The sequence below is a fragment of the Rattus norvegicus genome, chromosome 8 (genome assembly GCF_036323735.1).
Source record: "Rattus norvegicus strain BN/NHsdMcwi chromosome 8, GRCr8, whole genome shotgun sequence".
NCBI lineage: Eukaryota > Metazoa > Chordata > Mammalia > Rodentia > Muridae > Rattus > Rattus norvegicus.
The window spans coordinates 13,960,293-13,968,267 of NC_086026.1; positions in this window are offsets into that span (position 1 = coordinate 13,960,293).

Sequence of the window (7,975 nt, forward strand, 5' to 3'; positions counted from 1 at the left end):
ATCATATTTGATCATGATGCTGGAGGACTTCAAGAAAGACATGAAGAACTCCCTTAGAGAACAAGTACAAGCCTACACAGAGGAATCGCAAAACTCCCTAAAAGAATTCCAGGAAAACATAAATAAACAAGTAGAAGCCCATAGAGAGGAGACACAAAAATCCCTGAAAGAATTCCAGGAAAACACAATCAAACAGTTGAAGGAATTAAAAATGGAAATAGAAGCAATCAAGAAAGAACACATGGAAACAACCATGGATATAGAAAACCAAAAGAAGAGACAAGGAGCTATAGATACGAGCTTCATCAACAGAATACAAGAGATGGAAGAGAGAATCTCAGGAGCAGAAGATTCCATAGAAATAATCGACTCAACTGTCAAAGATAATGTAAAGCAGAAAAAGCTACTGGTCCAAAACATACAGGAAATCCAGGACTCAATGAGAAGATCAAACCTAAGGATAATAGGTATAGAAGAGAGTGAAGACTCCCAGCTCAAAGGACCAGTAAATATCATCAACAAAATCATAGAAGAAAATTTCCCTAACCTAAAGAAAGAGATACCCATAAGCATACAAGAAGCCTACAGAACTCCAAATAGATTGGACCAGAAAAGAAACTCCTCCCGTCACATAATAGTCAAAACACCAAATGCACAAAATAAAGAAAGAATATTAAAAGCAGTAAGGGAAAAAGGTCAAGTAACATATAAAGGCAGACCTATCAGAATCACACCAGACTTTTTGCCAGAAACTATGAAAGCCAGAAGATCCTGGACAGATGTCATACAGACCCTAAGAGAACAAAAATGCCAGCCCAGGTTACTGTATCCTGCAAAACTCTCAATTAACATAGATGGAGAAACCAAGATATTCCATGACAAAACCAAATTTACACAATATCTTTCTATAAATCCAGCACTACAAAGGATAATAAATGATAAAGCCCAACATAAGGAGGCAAGCTATACCCTAGAAGAAGCAAGAAACTAATCGTATTGGCAACAAAACAAAGAGAAGAAAAGCACACAAACATAACCTCACATCCAAATATGAATATAACAGGAAGCAATAATCACTATTCCTTAATATCTCTCAACATCAATGGCCTCAACTCCCCAATAAAAAGACATAGATTAACAAACTGGATACGCAACGAGGACCCTGCATTCTGCTGCCTACAGGAAACATACCTCAGAGACAAAGACAGACATTATCTCAGAGTGAAAGGCTGGAAAACAACTTTCCAAGCAAATGGTCAGAAGAAGCAAGCTGGAGTAGCCATTCTAATATCAAATAAAAATCAATTTTCAACTAAAAGTCATCAAAAAAGATAAGGAAGGACACTTCATATTCATCAAAGGAAAAATCCACCAAGATGAACTCTCAATCCTAAATATCTATGCCCCAAATACAAGGGCACCTACATACGTAAAAGAAACCTTACTAAAGCTCAAAACACACATTGCACCTCACACAATAATAGTAGGAGATTTTAACACCCCACTCTCATCAATGGACAGATCATGGAAACAGAAATTAAACAGAGACATAGACAGACTAAGAGAAGTCATGAGCCAAATGGACTTAACAGATATTTATAGAACATTCTATCCTAAAGCAAAAGGATATACCTGCTTCTCAGCTCCTCATGGTACTTTCTCCAAAATTGACCATATAATTGGTCAAAAAAACGGGCCTCAACAGGTACAGAAAGATAGAAATAATCCCATGCATGCTATCAGACCACCACGGCCTAAAGCTGGTCTTCAATAACAATAGGAGAACAATGCCCACATATACGTGGAAATTGAACAATGCTCTACTCAATGATAACCTGGTCAAGGAAGAAATAAAGAAAGAAATTAAAGACTTTTTAGAATTTAATAAAAATGAAGGTACAACATACCCAAACTTATGGGACACAATGAAAGCTGCGCTAAGAGGAAAACTCTTAGCGCTGAGTGCCGGAAGAAAGAAACAGGAAAGAGCATATGCCACCTGCTTGACAACACACCTAAAATCTCTAGAACAAAAAGAAGCAAATACACCCATGAGGAGTAGAAGGGAGGAAATAATCAAACTCAGAGCTGGAATCAACCAAGTAGAAGCAAAAAGGACCATAGAAAAAATCAACAGACCCAAAAGTTCATTAGATGCTGAGAAAGTATTTGACAAAATTCAACACCCTTCATGATAAAAGTCCTGGAAAGAATAGGATTTCAAGGCCCCTACCTAAACATAGTAAAAGCCATATACAGCAAACCACTTGCTAACATTAAACTAAATGGAGAGAAACTTGAAGCAATCCCACTAAAATCAGGGACTAGACAAGGCTGCCCACTCTCTCCCTACTTATTCAATATAGTTCTTGAAGTTCTAGCCAGAGCAATCAGACAACAAAAGGAGGTCAAGGAGATACAGATCAGAAAATAAGAAGTCAAAATATCACTATTTGCAGATGATATGATAGTATATTTAAGTGATCCCAAAGGTCCACCAGAGAACTACTAAAGCTGATAAACAACTTCAGCAAAGTTGCTGGGTATCAAATTAACTCAAATAAATCAGTAGCCTTCCTCCACACAAAAGAGAAACAAGCCGAGAAAGAAATTAGGGAAACGACACCCTTCATTATAGATCCAAATAATATAAAGTACCTCGGTGTGACTGTAATCAAGGAATAAACGATCTGTACAATAAGAACTTCAAGACTCTGAAGAAAGAAATTGAAGAAGACCTCAGAAGATGGAAAGACTCCCATGCTCATGGATTGGCAGGATTAATATAGTAAAAATGGCCATTTTACCAAAAGCAATCTACAGATTCAATGCAATCCCCATCAAAATACCAATCCAATTCTTCAAAGAGTTAGACAGAACAATTTGCAAATTCATCTGGAATAACAAAAAAACCCAGGATAGCTAAAACTATCCTCAACAATAAAAGGACTTCAGGGGGAATCACTATCCCTGAACTCAAGCAGTATTACAGAGCAATAGTGATAAAAACTGCATGGTATTGGTACAGAGACAGACAGATAGACCAATGGAATAGAATTGAAGACCCAGAAATGAACCCACACACCTATGGTCACTTGATTTTTGACAAAGGAGCCAAAACCATCAAATGGAAAAAAGATAGCATTTTCAGCAAATGGTGCTGGTTCAACTGGAGGTCAGCATGTAGAAGATTGCAGATAGATCTATTCTTATCACCCTGTACAAAGCTTAAGTCCAAGTGGATCAAGGACCTCCACATGAAAGCAGACACACTCAAACTAATAGAAGAAAAACTAGGGAAGCATCTGGAACACATGGGCACTGGAAAAAATTTCCTGAACAAAACACCAATGGCTTATGCTCTAAGATCAAGAATCGACAAATGGGATCTCATAAAACTGCAAAGCTTCTGTAAGGCAAAGGACACTGTGGTTAGGACAAAACGGCAACCAACAGATTGGGAAAAGATCTTACCAATCCTACAACAGATAGAGGCCTTATATCCAAAATATACAAAGAACTCAAGAAGTTAGACCGCAGGGAGACAAATAACCCTATTAAAAAATGGGGTTCAGAGGTAAACAAAGAATTCACAGCTGAGGAATGCCGAATGGCTGAGAAACACCTAAAGAAATGTTCAACATCTTTAGTCATAAGGGAAATGCAAATCAAAACAACCCTGAGATTCCACCTCACACCTGTGAGAATGGCTAAGATCAAAAACTCAGGTGACAGCAAATGCTTGCGAGGATGTGGAGAAAGAGGAACACTCCTCCATTGTTGGTGGGATTGCAGACTGGTACAACCATTCTAGAAATCAATCTGGAGGTTCCTCAGAAAATTGGACATTGAACTGCCTGAGGACCCAGCTATACCTCTCTTGGGTATATACCCAAAAGATGCCCCAACATAAAAAAGACACGTGCTCCACTATGTTCATAGCAGCCTTATTTATAATAGCCAGAAGCTGGAAAGAACACAGATGCCCTTCAACAGAGGAATGGATACAGAAAATGTGGTACATCTACACAATGGAGTACTACTCAGCTATCAAAAACAATGACTTTATGAAATTCATAGACAAATGGTTGGAACTGGAAAATATCATCCTCAGTGAGCTAACCCAATCACAGAAAGACATACATGGTATGCACTCATTGATAAGTGGCTATTAGCCCAAATGCTTGAAATACCCTAGATGCCTAGAACAAATGAAACTCAAGACGGATGATCAAAATGTGAATGCTTCACTCCTTCTTTAAAAGGGGAACAAGAATACCCTTTGCAGGGAATAGAGAGGCAAAGATTAAAACAGAGACAGAAGGAACACCCATTCAGAGCCTGCCCCACATGTGGCCCATACATATACAGCCACCCAATTAGACAAGATGGATGAAGCAAAGAAGTGCAGGCCGACAGGAGCCGGATGTAGATCTCTCCTGAGAGACACAGCCAGAATACAGCAAATACAGAGGCGAATGCCAGCAGCAAACCACTGAACTGAGAACGGGACCCCCGTTGAAGGAATCAGAGAAAGAACTGGAAGAGCTTGAAGGGGCTCGAGACCCATTATGAACAACAATGCCAATCACCCAGAGCTTCTAGCGACTAAGCCACTACCTAAAGACTATACATGGACTGACCCTGGACTCTGACCTCATAGGTAGCAATGAATGTTCTAGTAAGAGCACCAGTGGAAGGGGAAGCCCTGGGTCCTGCTAAGACTGAACCCCCAGTGAACGTGATTGTTGGGGGGAGGGTGGCAATTGGGGGAGGATGGGGAGGGGAACACCCATATAGAAGGGGACGGGGAGGTATTAGGGGATGTTTGCCCGGAAACTGGGAAAGAGAATAACACTCGAAATGTAAATAAGAAACACTCAAGTTAATAAAAAAAAAAAAAGAACACCAAGAAGCACAACCATAACATGTATGACCTAGCTCAGATTCATACAGTACTATGTTCATTGCTTCAGTCTCTGTGAGCCCCTATGAGCCCTGCTTGGTTGATTCTGTGAGCTAAGTTCTGCTTTCTGGCTCCTAGAATTCTCCCTCCCCATCTTCTGAGAAGATGCCCTGGCTTTCCCTCATGTTTGGCTGTGGGACTTTGCATCTGCTCCCATCAGTTTGCTAAATGAAGCCTTTCTGATGACAATTGAGCTAGGCACCAATCTATGATATAAGAGAACATCGTTAGGATCGTTAGGTATCATTTCATTGATTCTCTCTCTCTCTCTCTCTCTCTCTCTCTCTCTCTCTCTCTCTCTCTCTCATATTTGGATCTATCCTAGATGGTCTAGGTCTCTGTTCTAGCCAGCCCCTGCATGGGTTCCCTTTCATGTCATGGCGTCAAGTAGGACCAGTCATAAGTGGGCCCCTCCTATAAGTTCTGTATCACCATTACCCCAGCACATCTTGGAGGGAGAACACATTGAAGGTTGAAGGTTTGTGGCTGGGTTGATGTCCCAGCCTCACTGCTGGGAGACGTGACTGGTAAGAGAAGATAGCCAGTTCGGGCTCCATATTACCTTTTACTTGGAGATTTCTTCAGAGCCACTCTCATAGCTTCCGGTGCGTTTCTACTGCACTAGGTTTCTACATCGCTCCCAAGTGCCCTCCCCTAACCCCATTTCATTCTTTTCTCAGTACTTTCTCCTTCTGTCCCTTCCTGTCTAGATTCTCCTTTCCCCACTTGTACTTGGCCCCAGTTCACCTCGGAAGTCTATATTCTATTTCCTCTTTCCAAGGAGATCAATGTGTCCCCTCCCTCCTTGGTACTTAGCCTCCCTGAGTGTGTGGATTACAGCATACTTACCCTTTACCTAACAGGTAATGTCCATCTTGTAAGTAAGTACATATCATGTTTGTCTTCCTGGTTCTGGGTTACCTCATTCGGGATGATTTTTTTCTAGTCACATCTGTTTGCCTGTGAATTTCATGATATCATTTAAAAAAAAAAAAACAGGCAATTCGCCATTGTATAAATATACCACATTTTGTTTATCTATTCTTCAGTCGAAGGATATCTAGGTTGTTTCCAGTTTCTGGATATTATGAATAAAGCTGTTATGAACACAGTTGAGGGAGTGCCCTTGTGGTAGGATGGAGCACCCTTTGGGCTGCTCAGGAGTAGGAATCTTGAAGTAGGGTCTTAAAGTAGATTAAGTCTGAATTTTCTGAGCAACCTCCCCATTGATGAAATATGTTTTTAGAATGATATATTGTTTTCAAATTCAGTTTCAACACGTGAAACAGGTACAGAAATTCATAATGATAAATAAAAGTGATTTCAATGGTCATATTTCCTCTGAAAATTAGAAAATGTGGTTAGTTATGTTTAGTTATTTTGAAGATACATAAGATATTCAGTAAAAACCCACTTTGGGAAAGTAGAACTTTGAAAATTTATCTTTCTCATATATCAGTACAAAAATAGAAACTAAAAGGAAATCTAGCCAGAAAGAGCTCTAAATATATACTCTAAATATATAAATATTTTAGTGGCAACTTGGAGTCACTGACAGAACAGTTGGATTTGTTTAAAAACTTCTGAAATAGTGGACTCTTCTTTTATCAATTGTCTTGTAAGTACTTATCTGTGTTTTGTTCTTAGAATGTTTTGTTTTGCTGTTCTAGGAGAAAGAAAAACAAAATCTGTATAATGCACTAAACATTATACTAACATAAAATGCAAATATTTTTTAGCACATCTCCATTTTAGGCAACATGTCTTTTTAATAGTAATTTATCTTGTGAGTTGAAGGGTTCATCTGTTTTAAACAAGTCAGGTTTCTGCTGGGAGTCATGAACTTAAAATTGATTAGCGATTAGACATTTTGAAATCAAACTTCTGGCTGGTGGTTGCTCAGGCCAGAGCGGTGGACATCCACACCATGTGGTGTGGAAAAGAGCATGTGTGGCCCCTGACTTCACTGTGGTGTTGGATCACCTTCCTTTTCAGTACAACCATGTAAAGGCACGCAGCTATCAAATGGTGCTATTCTTATTTAGAAAACCAAAGAACAAGCTGTTTCATTTTCCATATGAGGTGTTTATTTTTTCAAGTGTTATAGATTGAATTTCATAAGTGCTTACCAGGTTTTCCTTTACCTGGAGCCCAAGATCTTGCAAGTATTTAAATGAATAACTATGTTTTCAGTCCTGTGGCACCCTTTTGTCTGAGAATCTCAGTGTTTACTTAATTTTCATAATCTCTTTGGCTGTATACGAATCTGGAATATTTCTTGTCTGCTTTTTCCTTCTTAAAAAGGTGCATGACATAATATCCACCTTGGGCCAGTCAGTATTGTACTAGCACAGCTCAGCTTATAAGTAGAGCAGGCTCTTGGCCACCTTTCCTATAGGGCTTTGGAGAGATATAACCAGAGTCTACAAACTCAAAGAAACTGAGAAACCAGGAGGGTTCACTGAGAAGGAAATATAGAATAGATGTCAGGGATGGATAGAGGGAGGGGATTGAGTAGAGGAAAGGATGGGAAGGGAACAGGAGAGATCAAGTGGGAGAAGGACAAAGGGAGAGAGAACTGAGACAATGGGAATAGCAGTGGGCACCTCTGGGACCAGTCAGAAATCTCAGCAAATGGAAACTCGCAGGAATTTATGAGGGTCACATTAGCAAAGACTCCTAGCAATGACATGCATGGAGCATGAACTGGTTATCTTCTGTAACCGGACACAAACTTCCAATGAAGAGATTGGGACACCAACCCATCCATAAAACCTTCTACCCATAATTTGTCCTGCTTACAACATGTGTAGGGGTAGAGATGGAGAAGAAATTGAGGGAATACTAATGACTAGTTCAGCTTGAGACCCATCCCGTGAGAGGGAGCCTGCCCCTGACATTGTTAATGACATTCTGCTATACTTGTAGACAGGAGCCTCGCACAACTGCCATCTGAGAGGCTTTGCCCAGCATCTGATGGGAACAGATGTAGAAATCCACAGCCAATCA